Raw genomic sequence first — 21,746 nt, 5'->3', positions numbered from 1 at the left:
TTACATAGCTATGCTGGCTGCAACACCTGATTGACTTACAAGTCTTTCCGCTCACCTTTAAAGCTCTGCGAAGGTATTCATCAGTTTCTTACTTTAACACCCTCCATGTTTCAAATACTTTAAAAACATTAAAATTATGCCTCTGAACTGAAAAGTTGAAACTGGGCTTTTTACTTTTTTTTACTGTGCTGTTTCCTGTCCTTTACTGCAGCAGACACGCTGTTGTCTTTAACATTTATGTTTTGTGCTGTTAACAATTGCAAACATGCTCTTTGGTTTTCCTGTGCCGACCTTGAGTGTTTTGAAAGATAGCCTACGAAACATACATCTTACAGAAACAGAAACGTGTCTGCCCCGCCGCTGCTGCTGCTAGCCTTGTCTGTACACACGTATGTTTACCATTAAGTGAAACAATAGCTTTTTTTTCTTTATTTGCCCATATATTTTTATATTTCAATTCCCTTTCCTGAAATAAAAAAGTCCATGTTACTTTTGATCGGAATCCAGTTCCTTTTTTTAAATACATTTTTGTCTGGATTTATGGAAAAATCTAAAGATTTTCTTACATCAAAATGTCATTAATTAAATGTATTTCATGTGAAAATAACATATTACCATCTTTTTGTATTTTATTTCGCCTGGAAACGCATGAGTGTCGTGTGAAAAATAAGCGTTGATCCTATTTCTAGCATGCACGGGTATTAGGCACGGTTTGTGCCGTGCCTAATATGTGCATGTCATGCAGGCAGTATGTAAGCTCTAACCGGTTCAGATGGGAGCCCAAGTAAAAACGGACACGTCACACAGCTGACATGCAGGCAGCGTGCATGAACCCTGAGAACAAATGTAAATGTGGGTCACAATCAATCTATAAGGACAATTCCCTGGTGAGGACAGTCTGCCACGCACACCTAACTGAAATTTTGATCAGATTTTTTATCAAAACAAATTGGTGTCAAACTAGAAAAGATTCTTGTGGCTTGCTGCCAACCTGTTTGAGGACCTCTTTCCAAAATACTTTATCCTTGGATCAGAAAACCTCTCTCCATCACTTAAATGCAGGGTTGGTAATGTAGAAATGCTGGCAAGATATAAAAGCATTTTCTCTGGGCTCTGTCTAACCCCTCCACCTGCCATCGGGGCTCTGCACAAGCACCGCTGTGTCGCTGCTTTAGAGCAGAGCGGAGCAAGGACCTCAGTTTTACTTCATGTTTCATTCACCAGTAAGCAAACACCCAATACTGTAAAACCAACGCAACTACTGTTAGCAATGCGTCGACGACACATTGACCTCAGGCTTGTACACCAAAGGGGTGGAGTACTTGCAGCGGGGCAAAGAGGCATTTCATTGGTTCATTTCAAGCAGACCGAAAAGCAGTGACAGCTGGGCATTTTTACAGGATTACAGCTGCTACAAAGGACGGCTCTTTTTTGTTCCCTTTTCAGAGCCCATAAGTTATTTACTACCATTGGGGTTAAAAGACCATTTTGAACAATATATGAAAAAGTCTATATTGGAAATAGTTAACAACCATGCCTTTAACATAACCTCTCCCTCCATCTCAATCGTCTCTGCATAAAGCCTTCTCTTGGCCTCTTAAAATAAAAAAAAAATAAAAAATAGAAAACCACTGTCAGCGACTGTCACACCCATTGAAACATCGCTCATCTGTCTGCCCAGAAAATAAGCTGTCAGAATGGAGAAAGCCACTTGTCTAAGGATCATATTTATGTAAGAGTTGTGTCTGCTTCCAATTTCACGTAGGCGCACATCTTTCACCTTCAGACTCCACTCCAGGAAATTCATGTATTTTCTCCATGTGATTGCAAATTGCTCCTGCACTTCACGTCCCACACCCTTATTTCTGCTGCCGCTGATGGATCAGGTCTGTGTTACTGGCAGCTGCATTTTCCATATGGATCAATGGCAGTGTATGCATTGCTGATCACAGATGACTATGAATATTTGATGCTGCAATATTGTTTTGTTTGGAACATATAAATCTTCAGTCAACATTTACACCTCAGTCATGCCACTGACTTGGCTTCAATAGAAGGCTTTAGGAAGAGGTTTGGATTACATGTTCCTGCAAGATATATTACTAGTTATACTACTAGGTTGTTTGTTTGATTGAATAACCACTGACGACTCTCACAGTCTATTGAAGACAGACTTCAGTTGGCCACTGGAAGAGGTCAGATCAGGCATTTATGAACTTCATCGGCTCATATTTAACTCAATTATTCACAATGCTCTAGTGAGTGAATGGCATTTTCTAAATTTCTAGTATTTGGTAAAAGGAGGACTTAACAGGAACGCCCCAGCAGGATTCAAAATATGAAATCAGTCTGACGTTTTTATTGGTTAGGTACACACATCCTCATTCACTTTTGAGGATTGCTTATTAGTTTTATCAGTTTTACAAGTTCTTAAACACGCAGCCTTGGGTACTTAACCTGCCATATTCTTGAGTTTAGCTCTGTTAAGACTGGTGTGTTTTGCAGAGGGCTTGTACAGGATGCTTCTTCGTTTGTGACTTTCATGCCCAACTAGTTCCTGTATCATGGTGGAACATTTGACAAGTGGAGACTGCTGACATCCCTGGAGGCAAGCATTTGCAGTCTATATACAAGTTGCTATATGGTGCTTTGGGCTTTACATTAAATATAAATAGTTCTTTGTGTTATTTTTAACTTCTCCCTATTTCAACTGTTCAAACATTCTAAAAAGAATCTTTTTTTTCTTCACAATTGATCTATATTTGTTTTTTTTATCAATTATAATCGTAGTCATTCCTCCTATTGGGAAATATAGTGTCTATTTACACAGAGACACATTGCACAGGAGAAAAACAGGTTTAAAAAAATCTGATTCATGCACAACTAACGCCCACTATTAGAAATGAAATTGATCAGTGAAAGACGAAGGAACAACAGTTAGACCAGAAGTGGGGTGAATAAATGCAGTTTGTGTAGGTTACCAAGCTCATGTCTGTGGATCTCGTTTCTTCTTCACTGGTCATTAACAACACCAAAGGAGCATGAAAAGCGACACACAATTTAATTTAGCTACACTTTGATGTAGGGTTTTGTCATTTTTTGTTAATCCACCAGCCACTCTTCAATCTATTTTACTTGTGAAAGAACGTAAACTGTCTCTATCAAAGCAGCTCAGCATGACACTGTTCCGTGTGTCCGTTGGGACCCTGACAGCCTTAGCTAGTGTGAATAGTGCTGCCACGGTGGGCAGTGCTGGTCCGTTATGGTGCTGGTTGAAATGCATGTCAGTGTGATGGTGTGAGCCTCGCACCACAGGAAGTCAAACGACCGTGGCAATGAACTGAACATGCTTTGATGTTAGCGCTTCATAGCACATTGGAATCATTTTAAAGATTCCATCTGTGTATCCATGCATTAATATGTCTAATGTATTTACTGTATAATTTGTTTTTTTAAAATTTATTTTCCAACCTCACTTTAGATTTAGTAATCAGACCTGTTATTTAAATATCTAGCATATTTTTCATGAACCAAATGAGCCAAATGTGATTTATTTTCGAAGCATAATCATGTTCAGTCATCCCCCTTTTGCTTGTGATGGCATGGATAAAAATAAGCCATCCAGAATTAGTTTGGGTCTCTCTTTTTATACCGAGCAAAGGTATGCAGCACAGTCTTAAAGTTTCGTCTTTTTGCATAATGTGCTGTGGGATTTCTTTTGTGCGACACCAAGGCACAGTAACAAGAAAAATCATTAGAGATCCAAATTATATCTAAAATCTGATTAGGAGACATTCAAAGGAAAGGGCTGTTTTTAAGTCAGATTTCCATTTTATGTTTAGTAGGGAAGATCACTGAATCTTCAGCAAAGCAGTCCTCATGCAGCAAATAGACATTCAAATTAAGGACTGCATTTTCAGTAACAGCACATGTGTCTGATAACAAAGTCTTGGAGACTACAATGGGATTATTTTAATGCTGTAAATGTCAAATGACAGTCCACGCTTTTTCAGACAAATTAAGCAAGCCCAAAAACTGTGATCATGTACAAATAATAGGGGTTATAAAGCTGATTAACTTGTAGTAAATTGATACGACAATGCAGACGTGTGCAGTACAAGGTTTGTTTGTGCTTATTCTAAACTATCTTTCCTTTTTTCTTTCTTTTATATCATCTGATGCATGGTTGGATTATTCATTATTTTAAATAGTTACAATTACCCAACATCGTTTTATACTGCCATGATAGACCAAGTTGTACTATTACAGCACAACCCTCAATGACAACATCCCTCAAACCTCTGAAAGGCTGCTCAGTAAATAGTGGTCTTAAGACTTTGGGCTTCTGCCTGCTTTGTCTAGACTTAACACCACTGTGACATGGACATGAGCACTGTGGGATAGAGACAATCTGAAGCGGGAGGACAGACAGAGGCCAGGAGACAGAGATTAGAAACAGGACAGCAAAGATGGATGCAGTTGGGGGGGAGGGTTAATCCTGTCTGTGAGTGAGTGATCATGTCCATCCACCCAGCTGTGGCGCCATCAGGGGCCACAGGGCTTGCTGGAAGTCTGATGAGGCGTCACTGCCGTCTGCTGCAGGAGAGATCTCTCACTCGACAGTTCCTGTCAGCATGTGGGACTGCCAACCAGGTAAGAGGGAAGAGATAGAAAAACAAAAGACAGGCGGTGGAATAAAGTTCACAGAATACATATTTTTTTAGTCATATCTTTGAGGATTATTCTAAATTTTTCACTTTGTTTTCCCAATGGATTCAGGCTTCTGATTTTTTTCATCCTACTCTGTAAAGAGCAGCGTTAGGGATGAATTGCCTTTCATGATGAGATAATTAAGGTTGGTGTGATTAATGGCAGTGGGAGGTTATCTGCAAGGTCCCTACATAGGCAATTATAAGAGAATGTCCTAGCAGGACATCAAACACATGTCACCTTTTATCCCCCTCCCCCCCCCCCGCTGTTTTTGTAAACGTATCATTTTGTAAATATTTCATCAGTTGGTATAAACAGCATATTTGTAATGTCTGTCAAATTTTAATATTCCCTTTATTTAACACTTTTAGAAATTAGAAAAGATTCCCTGTAACTCTGCTTGAACTCATCTTTGACATTTAATTCAAACACATGTCAAAGGTATGTCTGCTGTATAGGTTGCATATCATGTCTCATAAAACAAATCAGTTTAGCATGGGTAAGCAAAAGGTGATAAGAGAAAAACCAGAGGGCCATCTCTTTCAATTCAACGGCATTTCACAGCAGTTAAAAAAAAAGAAAAAAAAAGATAAACGTGTCCATGCACACAAATCAATAGATTAAATAATGTGACCATTTCATGAACTGCAGTGGGACTTGGTGGTTCAGTTGATCATAAATAAACTGTAAATAGCATCTATATTAGGAGCAAAATAACACCATAAATAAACAGTGTGTACAAAATACAAAAGGAATCGCAACATTAATACAAGCATTTATAAATCAGGCCATTTTTGCCTTGTGTGCCTAGAGGAAAAACTTTCCGCTCACAATTGGCTTTTCTCTTGAGAAAATAAGTCCCATTCTTATTTTGAGATTACTGAATTCAGAAATTTCCTACCCCACCCTCTAAACCCCCTTAGAAGATAAGAGGAATAGATGCAGAGATCAATCTTAGACAAATGATCTAGTAGTAAAGAGAAGAGGAGGAGAAGCTGGAGGTAAAAAAGAGAGAACAATCTCTGACAGTTAGAACTGGGAAGCAGTGGAATTGAGTCTGGTCTCTGGGGTGATGGACAGCGGATTTTTCTGTTCACTACCTGTGCTGCTGAGCAGATTTATTTCCATGTGTAATAGAAACCCGTTATGAATTAGGAGTCAGGGTGAGATCTAACCTGAGAATACACAGCTGTAAATGGAAAAAGGAAAGTTCCTTTTTCTTCCAAGCTGGTTTGTAGCTGTGGCCATCTTGACTATCTGTCATGACAACATTTAACTCTGCGAGCCAATCTGAGTATGCAGTAACATTGCTTGAGGACAGACCAACAAGCTACAAGAGTGGTTAGAGAGTTGTGAACAAAGCCCTATTTGAGCTATATTATAATAGACAGTCAAAATTTGAGTATTCTGTAAAACCCTACATGGATTTGCTTTAAGAGATTGTTTAACATCGTTGGTTCTTTAGTAGGCTACATACGTGGCAAATATGTATTGTTAACACTATGCAACACAAAATGTTATGGTTATCTTGTTTAAATATTAATAATCCTTAGCAACATTAATTGTTGATGCGTGACAGAACATGCACTCTGGTGTCAGGCATCATTGTCAGATGCATTATACTGTTCCATTTTCACACTACTGAGAAAGAGAACACAGATCCTGCACATCCACTGAACATAGAATGGATACAAATCAAGTTCAAAAGAACCATCCACTATGAATAGAACTCCTCTGGAGACTGGGCTAAGAAAAACTATGTGCCATGCACATCTACATTTATTCCCATAGGTGTCATTTACACTGGGGATGGACATGTCCCCACTACTTTTTAAAATGGCCGCTTTTTGTTTAAAGTACTGTGGGAAATAGAAAGCAGAAACCACAGAAATGTGGAATTTGTTATGAATTTACAAAAGGTTTTCAACATTAGCAGAAATCTTGCTGAAAGATCTTAGTTATTAAAGTCCAGGGGTATCATTGGTGTGACAACCTCACTATTACAAACTTGTAAAATACGAACGTTTGGGCAGTGGCTTTCCACATGTGATGCGGTATCCCAACTACGAGCTATTCCTTACCTAACAGCATCAAAAGGGATGCTTTAGAAATAGTCCCCACCAAGTATGTGTTATATGACGCTAAAAGAGACATTTAGTGTCATCAACAATGACAAAGGCACCTGACCAAGCCTCCGTATTTTACAAGATGGGATTGAGAATGTGTTGGGTGTGAGCATGAGCATTTAAAGCGGTAGTGCTTCGTTTCTCTCTCCCCCATGGAGAGTTCTAAGTAATACAAGAAAAACTTTTAGAGGACACAGAGGATTAAAAAACATGTTGGGCTCTTCAGAACAGGTCATTATCTTCACTTGATTTTCTGCATGCTGTTGTGGAAGTTTCTTGTGCAGGGAGAGAGGAATTTGTTGGAAGTGAGACTTTGAGGACACACACAAGGAGAGAACCATAACTTGTACACCCTGAGAGGCATTTGTGAATACTTATATGAATAATCAAAAATACATTCATATTATAGATGGATTAGGAAATCATTGCTTGAATGTAATTTTCCCAATACAGCGCAAAAGTTGCCAGATTACACCATTTTCTAAACATGGCCCTACTGAGAAATAAAGAGAGAGTTGTTTGGAGCTGAGAGTCTTAATTTACTTTGTATCCACTCATTTGGCAATGGCTTGAGTGTAACGGACGTTCATTGATATCAAAATGTTACACACAAAATACATAAAGGGGGAGAAAAGAGTAAATCATGCCTAAATGTCTACACTCAGTGACTTCAGACTTGACTCAAGACTTGTCCTCAAAAAACGTCAGACTCGACTCTGACTTGAGGCATGGGTCTCGTGGACAATCTTTATGACCTACCTACGTGAGAGAGGACAACGAAAATGTCAACAGCACAGGCAGCAGCTGTGCCTTTGTCAGAGGCTTTGGCTTTAAAAACTTCAGATAACAAGGCTCAAACAAAAGAAGAGCTGAATACAAAATATGCTGTATCAAGATATATTCTGGCTCAACCACATCTCAATTCATCAGGTACCTGAAAAACGCACTGTGATAGGTTAGCAAACATGAATAGCTATCTAATGTTAGCTTGCTTCTTGCTTTTGCCAGGACCTACGGCCGGTTAACTCCGTCTGTCGTTTGCTAGATGTTATTAAAAGATGAATGAGAGTTTGTTTGTTTGCCAAACTTGTAGTGGGGTATTAGATTGTGGTGCACGACTTTGAAATTCCTTATAGCTATGCAGTATTCCATGCAGCCTGCATGGAACACAACAGGTGATACAACCCTCATTATAACCACAAGAGACTGGAGACCTGACTTTAGCTCACATACCTGTGATTATCTCTGATACTTTTTGCTTGTAATATGTATTCTCGTATTAAAAGGGTTAAAAAGTAAGAAACTAAGAAAGGTTATACTGTGACAACATCACAGTTCCCGGATTCTCATTCTCCTGTCCAATCATTTATCCGTCTCTTCTTGAGCCATGAGAAAGCTCCATTTATGTCTGTACCAAAACATCTTTCTGCTAGGCTTCCCTAACACATCCTGAAAATGTACACATAAATGCCATCAGTGCCCACACGCAGCCAGATTGCCCCTGTCAAGCAAACACACTCAGCCTAGACATTCTCGCTTACCAGATGTGAAGCAGACTTGAAAAGTGAAACAATTCAGAGATATTGCAACCCAAGAGACACTGCTACATAAAATCATAAAGGTCCCATGGCATGACAATTTCACTTTATGAGGTTTTGTAACATTAATGTGAGTTGCACCAGCCTGCCTATGGGCCCCCAGTGGCTAGAAATGGCAATAGGTGTAAACCGAGCCTTGGGCATCCTGCTCTGCCTTTGAGAAAATTTTAAATCTTCCTTCTACGTCATCATGGCTTGCAAACAAGCGAAGCACGGCAGTTGGTCAAGACCGCACCCCCACCCTCCACCTTGCCCCGCCTCTCCCTTTCTCAATAGCATTTAAAGCTGCAGAGACAGAAATGACACATCCTAGGGAAAGCTCATTGAGGGACTGGCTGGTAGGGGACCACTAAGGCCTACATTAAAGCATCCAAAAAGCAGCACGTCATAGGACCTTTAAAAGGAGATGGTAACTCAGCATTTGAGTTAACACATTAGCTCAATGAAAACTGATGTACTTTTTAACATGGATACCCTACACTTTTACACACAAAGGAATGTGTCGGACCAAGGGTTTTCTTTCTCTTATATTTGCAGGCATGAAAGTAAAACATATAGAGAAATATGTAGAGAAACGTATAGCAATGGACATGAATGTCAATAGGGTGGTATTTCACTTCATATTCACTTGTATATATTTCAAATAAATAAAGGTTTATGTAGAATTATAAGTCCCTTCATTAGACAATGTTGAAGAGTCCATATTGTTAAATATGTCACATTAATATAAAACTATTTATGCTAATAATAACATCTTGTGCCCCCCCTCTACAGATCAGGGGTCATATCCTCATGTACATACTTCCACATTAAATTGCTATAATAGAATTCTATGCTTATTCAACATACTAAATAAATGCATGAACAGATCATTAGCTTTTCCATTCAGCCACAGTGTTCTCCCCTCATGTCTTCCTTTCCAGGTCAGTGAAACAGGGCCACTACAAAAACTATATTTCTTGCTCATTAATTAAATGCGATGGCACCTTTCTCCACAGGATCAATCAGTGTGTCTAATACAGTCATTGACCTAAGACGTTCTCCAAATGCACCCCCCCTCATGCCCCCACCAACCCTCTCCAACAGGGAGGATGTCAGCCTGTCAGAAACATTAGCATACCTTTCCACTGGGAGATGCCATAATATTGGCATGAACCAATATGCAGAATTTAAGGGGGGATTTCATATGGCTGGCCATTCTCTCTCCGTTGATATAACTAGACATCTACATCAATGTTCCAGCTTTTGATTATGAATCTGTTCTCCTTGTGTGACTATGACTCTAATTTTCTTCACTCTTTAAAAGCCAAATTAATCCTTCCATCTCCCCCCTATTCTATCTGTTCATCTTGCCTTATCTAGGTGAACTCAACCAGAAAACACACTGACCAAGACACTAATTTCTCTCACGTAATTCTGATTCTGTCTTTCCTCAAAGCCAACTTCACTATAGAACCTAATTATCTCTTCCCCTTAGATCAACAAACTCAACAAGCTCAACACCGATACCTTTAGATTCTCTTAGAAATTCCTATCCACAACCTTTGACAAAGTTTTAAGAGATAAAAGTTTCAGTACTCAATAAGGAAGATCCATTTGAAGAATACACCGTTTCTGCAGCGAAATTTTGACGAATTACATAAATCTATAGGTGCTTTCAACAGACTAATATTTACAATGAAATATGACTTTATTTTCCTTCTTTCTTTACTTCCTTCTAATCTTCTCTTTCCCTCTTTGTATCTCTCAGATTCTCTCTTCATGCAGAGCTGACATAGCCAAGTGGACATGTTGAGTTATTGTGCTGGAGGCGGTGGTACTCTGCTGTGCTTCACAGATGATCATTTCCCAATTCCACAGCCGAGGAGTGCAGGCCTGCAGTAATTGCTGCAATGCATCCAGCAGCCGATCCTTATCTGATGCTGTGACAAGAATAGGCCCCATTTTATTGGTCTCACACCCTATGTAATTCAGAAGAGCTTGCATCATTTCCTGCAGAAGAGATGACCATGATGGTGTCACCCTAGGGTGCTTGAAGCTGATTGGACGCACAGTGTGGCCCTGAGCAAATAATTCACTTCTCCTCTGTTCAGATTTGAAACATAAGCCCTATGGGCAACCAACCACTCTCGTCACTGCAACACACACACACACACACACACACACTCACAAACACACGTTTATGCACACTTCACTTAGCACAAACAATTACAGCCTTGATTCCCTAGGCACTAATCAGAGCCAACACAAGGCACATGCAGCATACTGGTGAGATCATAATTAAAACCTGTCTCTTGGCACATTATGTGGCATATCCCAGAAGGAAGATTCTGTGACTGTAAATATATAACACACTAAACCACCACGACACCAAGGAGTAGTTACTGTATGCTAATCCATAGCATGCAATGTTTTTGAATGTCAGTGTCCATGGACACATAGGTTTTACCTTATTCCAGAATTGCAAAGCAAGTGACAGAAATATAAAATGTATTTATTCCAAAAAAATTGACATCTGACTGCATTTGCAGGCATTTCACCATTAGAGTGCTTTTGCAGTGTGTTTCTAATGAAACTGTCCCTATCTTGCAACATACACTGTATTCACATATGTGAACTTTGTCTTTGAAGAATATGATGCAAGTTCAGACATAATGATTACTGAACTAACTAACCTGCCATCATTTCACCTAAATTCTCCAGATCTTCTCCCTTTTGATGGACATTATATAATAGCCTTTGTAATGGAACCTTAGAGAATCCATGCCTGTTTAACAATATGTTTCAATCAGGAGATACTTTTTGCATAATAAGAAATGCACTTTGAGTGAGTATGAGTCTTTGGGAATTAAAGTAATTTTAAAGGGGTAGCGAAACCAGACATACCACCCGATGGAGCCCAGACACTGGTGATGATGAAGAAGAGAGAACCGAGACCGAAACTAGGACCAGACTGCAGGAAAGGAACTCAGGTTGCAGTGGTAGACAATGCCCAAAGGTGTAAGGGGAGGGGGAGGGTTGCACTTTTGCCTGAAAAGACAGCTAATAGCAAGGAGAGAAGACACTTAAAGTGGGATGTCATGCTGTGATTGGATCATGAATTTCAGGGCCAATTCTGGTTGATTTACTGAAAAGTAAATGCCTCTTAACAGGTGACTAGTTTTAGGGAGAGATCGTGGTGATTCAAGCTTATTTAGAAGTCTTCCTGAAAGAATATTGGCTGAGCTTGTCTGTTATTTTAGCTTCACATTCTATCATTTGGAGTATAGATTACACAAATGTTGTGTGAATGCTGTAACCTACTCCCTTTGAGTTTTCCTCTTCCTCATTACATTAAGAAAAGTCCATTGGCATTTCTTCAGATACAAAGAAATCAAACTGACTCATGTGTTAATCAATAAAAAAACATTCTTAGTCCCATAATGGGCAATCAATTAGATGGGATATAGAATCAGCATTGCTTCAAAACATCCGCTTTAAGTTTCACCTGCACATACACACACATTTTGTTATCTGTGTCCACACTCTTTCCCTAATCTTCTAAATCATACTTGGGTTGCAACGTGCAACACTCAATTAGAAATCCCATGAGGCTACAAAACTGAATACACTTCCTTTGGTCTAAAAACAGGGCTTTAGGGCATTTTAACAGGGCTTTAACTACTTTGGAAGTAAATCTCTAGCATTATTTTACAGCTTAGGAAGCAAAGTATTCAAACTCCCAATTATTTTATGGATTAAAGTTTTTGAAAGTGTTGCAGAACCAGTACTCTTATTTGGCAGCAAAATCTGGAGCACAATCATTAAAGAGGAAGATGGGACTTTGACTGTGGGGGAAAAAATGCATTTAGGACTCAGTAAAAGCATATTAAAAGTTCACAAGAATTGTTGAAATTGTGGATGCAGAGCTGAGTTTTGACAACATCCCAAATGCAAACCAGAGCACCAGCATTTTGGAAGATTCGGATGCTTTACAGTTGTTGTTTTTTACGATCACTTTGATATTAATTTCAGGTCCTTGATGTCATTTTTCAAAACTCTAGAAACAAAAGTCAAAACTGTCATCACTTGTAACACAGGCTGTCCAATGTTCTAAACATTGCATTGTGCATTCATATCTTTAAAGAAATCTTGCACTTGCACAATAATTGGTTCAAAAAACAATTTTATTGTGGAATACCATTGAAACGTTTCTTTAGTTAGTTTCATTGTGTCATTGTCCGTACAATCATTAAATATCGTAGTAGGCGATACATATTTCATTATGGAACTAGGTGAAAATGCATGCCTGTAAAGGTACTGCTGTAGTAGAGATAATTCTACAGACACAGTGAAATCATTGAACAAAATCTGAAATTTATTGATGAAAAATAATACAGTACAATCAAAACATAGGTTTATTTGATCCAAAGCTCAATAATTAGCTAGGAAATAGAAAAGAAAAGACAGTATTGTAAAACTGCAGTGTTCCTTAACTTGTATTGTAAAAAGCACAACAAAGAAATGAGCACTGTACTTCTACATCTTCATCAACTCTGGCATGTGGATTTGGCCACAGGTTCTCATCTACATTGCAATTAGTCAGAAATCTTGTCACAAACTGGCACTGTTTTCCAGAAAAATGGGTCTTAAAGTGTTAAGCACTGTTTGCAATTTAAAGTTCCAGTAAATGTTAGCAAGAGTTACAATTTAGAACATTTTGCTTTGACATCATTAACAGTATAGCAATCTTTGAGGTTCAGGCTTGACTAAGGGTAGACAAGAGAAGGCAAGAAACAATTGATATATAATTAGTGCATGGCTTTGGGGGATAATCAGATGATAAATAGAGACATGAATGGTAAATACTGGAGGAAATAACAATACACTGCTTCTCTATTAGTATCTGCCAGTTTACACTCCATGAGGATAATTTCTCTTGTAGCCTACTGTTTCAACATGATCAGACATGACAGTTTTCTGTATGTACTATCAAGTCATATAAACATAATAGTTTGCACCTCTCTCGCTCACTGTGGCAGAGAGAGAGAGAGAGGGGGGAAGGAGCAATAGAAAGAGAACATAGTTGAACAGCTGCCCAAAACGCCTAAAGGATTAGATTGCTCTCTTTTGATCCCTCTCTCACAACGTGTACCAATGTTAAAATATCATTCTGTTGGATTGGTTTAGCTATTTATCTGTGAGTTCTTCTTGTTAGCGCTTGTTTTTTCATCTGATCGAAAAAGATGATCCCTGTATCTGAGAGGCTTATCGTGGCTTAAAGTAACAAAAAACAAAAAAGGCCAATTCATAAAATAAATCACATAACAAGATACGAACATGCTATTACCATTTGTACTTATAATAACTGAAATAGATGGTGAGAATAAATAGGGAATTTGTTTTATCTCTAGTTCTGCACAGCACTTTGTTGTTTTGAAGAGGTAAGTTGCTTTGATAGTTGACAACATAATTTGAGGTCACATTTAAATTATAGTGAAGGAGAAAATAATATATCAAACGAATGGATAACTAGAATTACTGCATCACGGTTGTACCAACAGCAATGTTAATCCATGTCTGTCCAGACTCATAATATATGTAGTGCAAGCAAGGTATCCCAGAGATGTCCATTTCCTTACACATTCTCCAATTCTTCCTGGGAGATCCTGAGACGTTTCAAACTAGATAGGATGCATCATCCCTCCACTGTTTTCAAGGCGTTCAGGGGGAAACTCAACTGGGTCCATTCAACAACGTCATACAGATGACCTCCTTACTCTAAATGTGATCCCAGGAAACTCATTTTGGCAGTGATCTCCTTCTTTTTTATTTTTTATTTTTATTTAACCCTTATTTAATCAGGAAGTCCCTTGAGATAGAAATCTCTTTTTCGAGGGAGACCTGGCCGAGACGGCACACCAGTCCCAAAAAAAACAGAAATACAGCATAGACAAAATCACACATAGAGGAAAGGAAAAGGAACAGGTCACATGTGGCAGTTGCATTTTTGAATTACATGACATTTTAACATGGCCTTGAATTCATTTAATGGGACCAGATCATTTAGATGGAGCAAGTTTTGCAAATTTTTCCAAGACCATGGAGCGAAGTAAGACAAGGCTTTCTTCCCCAGCTAAAACCCTTGGAACCTGGTAAGAGCGCCACCTTTTGGTCCCTACCGAAACTCATAGCCATAGGAAACAACCTGGTAAAATCTTTCTATTACGGCCAATGCCACACCAGTCAACTTGTCGATATTACACATCATAGCCTAACAAGACCCACAGATATTTGAACGCATGATCTGAACACATGATCTGTGATCTGCTATTGAAGTAGCTGCTGAAAGCCTTAGACAAACAGATAAACAGAACTTATTTGGGGAATTTAATAAAAGGGGAAAGGGTGAGAGATGTACTGAAGGGAGCATAGAAGAGAAAAAAACTGTAAGGATGCACAAAAAATAGACAAGATCAAAGATCATCATCAGGTCTTACACTGTTCTCAGTCATTAGTGGAGAGAAAAAATCCCTCTGACATCACCAAGCTAATGTCCTACAGTCTCTTCCATCAGTAACACCCAAAATGTGCCTCCCTGTCTGCTCTATAAACCTTTCATGAAGAGGCAGGGAGAGTGAAAATGGAGAAAGGGGAACTGCCAAAAAAAGCGAGGTAAATCAAATGTGGAGCAGAACTGAGGAAGAGACAAAAGAGACTTTGAAAATAAAGATAAAGGAGAGGTGAAGGAGGGTGAACAACAGAAAAAAGCCTGAAGCTTGTTCAGGTGCCTTTGGCGTTTGTTACTGATGCAAAAAGTCTCCTTTCGCGTCTCAGTCAGACACAGTGGGGCTTTCAACTACTTTACATTCAGTCGGAACTCTTGGCGTCACCTTTTGATGCTCTGGGTCCGGACTGCAAGATTTACAAAATGTACGTTTAACTGACAAGCTGCACAAGAATGGGGTAATTAGGCTTAGCAAAAATTCAAGGGTGTGGTTACAAATGTAGATTTCACTTGAGGATTTCTGTAGATGTAGACATTGTTGGTGTTTAAAGTTTGAAATTGCAATGCATTGCATGCCAACTATATTATTTTGCACCCCACCTCCCAAATCCTGCCAATCAACAGAAAGCAACAGTATAGATTGCAGTGCTTTTGTACTGGATAAAACTAGATGAATAAAGTTCATATTTGTTTTTTTATGTAAATCAGACTGCTGTCTAAAAACAGGACAGATTAGTAAAAAATTGCAGAGAACTGCACAATCCACTTACAAATATGCAGAATAGCTTTCTTTGTATCCAGCAAAAAGTAGCCTCTACTGTATCTGAAGAGTTATCCTCAGAAGTATCAGCAGGCAGCTTGATCACAGTTTTATCCAGTTCAAATAGAGTGTGATTTCACAAGGTGGCCCAGGCAGTCATGTAGTTTCAAAGAGGTTAAGTCCGCCCTATTTCTGTTGGGCTGGTCCAATCTTTTTTCCCCGTCTTCCCCAAGCTTTTCTCGGTACGTGGAGAAAGACCACAGTTTTGCTATTGTTCACTATGTTTACCTCAGGAGGATTGGTGTTGCAGAGGTGACAATATTGGCTGTACTGCACAACAGAAAATTAAACCTGGTCTCAAGACAGTTCCTGAAATTGTCACGTTATTTTGATCTATTAATTTGTCAACAGGGACACAATTTTCTCGTTTATTTTATAGTGGTCACCACAAACTGGGAACGTGACCATTAAACAAATTGCCTTGAGAATGGGCTGCAGCAGTCTGCTCTGGGGGACAACAACAGCTGCCAGGACACAATCTGCGGCCTCTGGGGGACGCAACAACGGGAAAATGAAACGCCACATGCCAGCGACAACTGCCATGACACTGGGCTACTCTTAGGGACGCAATAAAGGGGAAATGAAAAGCCACACGCCGGCAACAACCACGGGACGCCCCACGCGGGACGCGCTACAACAACAGGAAGGTTGGGGTTAGGAAACGAACAACGGGGAAAAGAACCGTCACACGCAGGAGACGGCGACAACAATGGGACAGTTGTGGGTAGGAGAAGAAGAACGTGGACAGGAAGTGCCACACGCGGGACACAATCCCCGGTCTTCAGGATGAAAGTTCTGTGTTTGACCCATCCACCACACCAACCAACCTCTTTAAGTTGATTTTCGGCTTTTTAATACTACTCGCTACCGTGATTGTGGTGTTATCACAAAAGATGTTTTCCATTGAAATACAGTAGTTTGAAATTCGTGCTCACCACCACGAAAAAAAGAAAAAGAAACTTGAGTCCCTGTTTGATCAATAGATTAAATAACGTCACCATTTCACGAACTGCCATGAGACTTGGCTGGACAATAATAGCTTTGATAGAGGGAGTTACGTAAAAGTATTAATCTGACTGTGGATGGTGTTTTCAGGCCGTTTGCTTCCTCCGAGAGCTGTGGGACCAGTTATTTTCAAGGAAAATGTGACAGTTGGGCACTTCCAAAGGAGATTCATAATAAAAGTGTTTTCATGTCAGTTAGTCCCATGCTGGTTTACAAATAACTAATGCTCACCTTTTCAAGCTCTGCTTCTGAAGTGACTGTCTCTTGTATTCATACTCTGAGATTAATACTTTAGTGGATAAAGTGCAATGTCAAATAATATTTTTTTATCAAAGAAATTGAAGTTGCATAGAAGCAGCAACAAACTACAGCACTGCTGCATTGTTTTATTGTGCTTAATCCATTTCATATTCTGAAGAAAATATACTCACATTTGAAAAATTACAGTACCAGTCAAAAGTTTGAACATGCTTTCCCATTCAAGAGAAAACGATTTGACCGACCAAACTTTGACCTGTAATGTACATTTTAATCTACATCAAATACAGTGTTGGATAGAAAAAATCCTTAAAAACTGTATATATTATATTATCTACAACCATAATTATGTTTTAGAAATACAAACATTACCCTGTTGCCTACAAAGGGGTATTTTGATAAGAAACTATTTTTGTATAGCAAGTGGCATTCTACTTTAGTTTTATTTGGAAAGTTCATCTAAGCATGTACAAACATACCAATATTAACTGTGTGCATTAGTATTTTTCTAAAACCTCCAAAAGATTTGTTATATTTTGAACTGTTTTGATAAATTGCTTAAATTAGATACCTTGGTTTTGACTAAGTGAGACCCCTAAAAAGAAATACCAAGTCCACGCTGCAGAGACTATAAATAAGATCTCATCTGTTTCAATACTGTACAAAACTCCCAGACTCATTCCTCCCCAATACTTCCCAGAAAGGCAGCAAATAGATAAAAATGACACTCCTTTTAAATCCCCTACGGATAAATGCTTGGTTAAGTGTTCTTTCAACCAATATATTGTTAGCTTGTAAAAAAGATTTGTTTGATATAGCAAACAATGTGTACTATTGTTCTCCTGTAAGTGAGACGGTGTAGCCTACTTACAATTATCAATTTATTCTTATCAATTTACAGCGCCAGCCTGTTTTAAGGACAGAGAGGAAAAGAGTGCAACACACTTTCTTGTGTTGCCCTCTTTTGAGCTCAGCCTGCAGCATTTCTGTCACATCTGATAACTTGATATAGACGATGTAGAAAATTTGAATTCTTTACTTTTCTTAGTATTTCTGGCCACAAACCTATTTTTTCTATCCAAGGGCTATTTTTCATTCCACTGACTTGATGTTAAATTTTAGGCAATTTTTTTTCAATAGACAGCCCATGATGTTTACAGTATGAACAATAAACTGTAAAAAAAAAAATAATAATAAGTAACCGGCATATTAATCAAAATCTCTAGATGCTGTTTGCAAAACTAAATATGCAATACAGTCATTAACAATAGCACTTTAACAAAGATTTATTATCAACTTGACAACTTGCAAGCCCAAAGGGTAAAAGACACAAAGCCACGTGCCATATTATATGGCACGTGTTGACATCTGTATCTGCAAATACATGCTAGAGCTTTTTGTGGTGTTGAGTTGAAATAGGTGAGTACGCTAAATTGATCATCACTGACAATACTTACAGCACATACATACAGTACATACAGTGCATACATACATACATACATACATAAATACATACATACCTACAAAGACATCATAATAATGCTATAAATTGATCTATGTAGGCTACTTGCACTTTTCTTTCAGCAGGAAGCCAATCCATCTGACTTAACACTTTTAATAAGACAATAATATAAGGGAATTAAATGTCAAACATGTCCATGTAAAATGGTTTAATATTAGTTGTCTAAATGAGTTAATTTTGACAGTATTCAAATCGACTGAAGAAGCTTATTATACATTACCCATGCAGTCTTGCTTACTTTGACTGGCATATTGTCCATGCTCTTTATCACCATGGTGATTCTGCAAATAGACCCTTTAATGTTATACTGAAATATGAGAGCTCTGTGATGGTTTGAAAGTAAGTGTAGATAAGTTAAACTAAATTAGCTGGATAAATATGATATGTACGTGCAGGTGCCTTAGCTACAATGTGTGACACTGACAGACTGAATGTAACGTTAGTTACTGTGGTAACTCCAGATTCTATTAGTATAGGCGTAGCCCTCTAAGGGCATGCGCAGTCGTGAAGATTTTCTTTCCCGCCCTAGCGTCCAGCTCGGGCCTCAACTACGTCCGCATTTACTGCATAAATACAGAGCGGACCCGTTGTTCAACTCCCAAAAACATCAGCTTTTTATTCAACTAATATTCTAGGAGCAGGGGGCCCAGACCTTAGAGGGCTACGCCTATACTAATAGAATCTGGAGTTACCACAGTAACTAACGTTCTATTTTGTATAGGCTTCGCCCTCTAAGGGCTACGCTATTAGGTTAGGGCGAAGCTGATGTAGTCAATGCCACCTGCGGCACAAGGTCCACAAGCCGAACATACACCAGATTGCCCCAGCAACAATGTACAGGTGTTAGTCAGAGTCATTCTTCTGACAAACCCTGCCCTGCCAATGACGTGGCCGGAAAAGGTTCATGAGGCCCGCTATATGATGCAGTAGTACAATGATTAATGGGGGTTAAGCGGGATTGACCCTGTCGCGCATGCAACGGAGAGACATGATTACCACCGTGCATGCAACATGATTATGACAATGTATTAGATAAGAGCCGCGTCTCACAAGAAATTCCCCAGATACAGGAGAGGTGAGACAGTAGAGCAGGGTCATTGCGGCACTAGGTGTTGAAGGAGGTTGACAATAAACAAGGCATCCGCCTTTTTATTTTTTTATTTTTTTAAACACATTCAGCTTGACATTACGCGTCACTGACTGTGGACAGAACCGCATGAGATATGGAAGATTCAGACATATCTCGCATATAAAAGCGGATGAAGGGGCACGGAGAAGCCCAGGAAGCCGCCGCGCAAATGTCGGCTACTGTCATGCCTTTAAATAGGGCCACAGACGCTGACGAAGCCCTCGTAGAGTGACCCCCAATGTCTTGGGGGGGCTCTTTCCCTTGCGAGCTATAAGCCTGGGTAATAGGCTCGCACAGCCAGCGAGACAGGCGCTGCTTTGAGAGAGCTGATCCCTGGGAGTGTTCTCTATAATGCACAAACAACTGCTGAGTTTTCCTGATATTTGCCGTGCGTAAAATGTATTGAGACAGAGCGCGCACCGGACACAACCTCCGTTAGCGTGAGGTGGGGGAAAAAAACCCTCGAGGGAAAACACCCTCGACCGAAAAGAACTAGTTAAAGTCTTCGGTGTGAAGGAGGGGTTGGGCTGTAAGGTGGCTGCGCTCCCGTCCCCTCTAATGGAGAGGCAGGACGGAGAAACTGACAGTGCACATAAATCACTCACTCTTTTGGCCGAGGTTAGGGCGAGGAGAAGTGCTGTCGTAAGCGACAGCATTCTGAGCGAAGCCTGTGCCAAAGGCTCAAAGGGGGGTTTCCCCAGAGCCCGGAGTACTAGAGTTAGGTCCCATTGGGGGGCGAAGGGGCGAACAGACGGTTTTTGACGCCTAACCCCCTTCAGGAAACGCTTCACCAGGGGATGCGCAAAAACTGTCCTCTCACCGAAACCTTCGTGACAGAATGAGATGGCTGCTGCATATGCTTTGACTGTAGATGGAGCCAAATCACTATACACCAGAGTTTGTAGATACTTCAGCACGAGAGGTAGGGGACACGATGTGGGGTCTGTGTCCCTCTCTGTGCACCAGCGCTGGAGGGCAGACCAGCGCCCTGCGTAGCCTGCTATGGTAGAGGGGGCTCTGGAGCCCTGGATGGTGCGCACCACGGCGGGGGGCAAGCCTAATCTCTGTAAGCGCTCCCGCTCAGCAACCAGCCCAACAGTCTTTGATTTATTACTGGGGGATGACAGATCGCACCGTTCAGCTGCGATAGTGCGTCTCCCCGTCACGGAATCTGCCAGGGGGGGGCCGCCAGCAGCTGAACGAGGGTTGGGAACCAGGACGCGCTCGTGAACAGCTCTTTAGATGGGAGGGAGTGGCCCTTAAAAGGGCCGTTGTGTTTCCGACTCTCGGCTGAAGAGGGACAGTCGATCCCCGCGTCCCGTCATTGCCACCGCCGCTGCTGCTTGCTGGGTGGCTCGGGAGGTGGGTTGGACCAGGTGGGGGCCGCTCTCATGGTTCTCCGGCCTCGTGCAGGTTGACGGCCGTGTGGCGTCGTCTGTCGCTGCGGACCGGGTGGGGGCCCCGACGCGGAAGCTTGGGAGGACGCAGCTGTAGCCAATGCTGCGGGGTGCTTCCGCTTGTGGCGGCTGTCATGGCGACGGTGGTGCTGTGGAGGAGGAGCCTTCCACGAGCCGAGCCTCCGAAGCCGCTCGCCGTCTTCCGCCGCTTGGTGGAGATGAGACGTGGCAGTCTGCAGGCGCGGCCCAAATAGTCCATCGGGGGCTATGGGGCCGTACAGAAGCTTGCGTCTAATGTCCGCTGGCAGCTGAGACATGTAGAGCCAGATGTTTCGCTGGGCACAGTCTGCCAAGCCATTACCCTGGACAGTGCCACCGCTGACGCTGTGGTCAGGGTAAGGATGGCGGTCATAGATTTACCAATCTCCGTGGCAAGCTCCGAGGGGAGGGCGCCGGGAGTAGTGGCCATCGCGGAGACGGCGGAGGCCAGTAAGGCGATGTTGTTTTGTGCCGCCAGCCCCTGGGCGGCACATTGGTGGGCCCGGTCAGTGACATTTGGGCGTACACTTGATCCTGGGGAGAGGGAGGCGTGGGCTTCCGGTGGCCGAAGAAAGTAGCTTTCGGAAGCAAAATGGACGCCAGGCTCCCCTCCAGGGGAGGGACTGAAGGAAAACCTGCGTCCGTATCGCACTGA

The 21,746-nt window shown here is 40.8% G+C and overlaps 1 long non-coding RNA gene across 1 annotated transcript; it reads right to left on the bottom strand.

Moving 5' to 3' along the window:
• Positions 1 to 1,160: 1,160 nt before the first annotated feature.
• Positions 1,161 to 18,961, bottom strand: LOC117945085. The gene is made up of 3 exons (XR_004656726.1): positions 18,951 to 18,961; positions 2,453 to 2,457; positions 1,161 to 1,241 (listed from the first exon to the last, which is right to left on the bottom strand). It is a non-coding gene; the product is annotated as an uncharacterized LOC117945085 (long non-coding RNA).
• Positions 18,962 to 21,746: the final 2,785 nt, after the last annotated feature.

The sequence above is a fragment of the Etheostoma cragini genome, chromosome 1 (genome assembly GCF_013103735.1).
Source record: "Etheostoma cragini isolate CJK2018 chromosome 1, CSU_Ecrag_1.0, whole genome shotgun sequence".
NCBI classification, from domain to species: domain Eukaryota; kingdom Metazoa; phylum Chordata; class Actinopteri; order Perciformes; family Percidae; genus Etheostoma; species Etheostoma cragini.
Note: the sequence above shows the minus strand (reverse complement) of the source record. Positions and strands in the feature narration are given on the sequence as shown.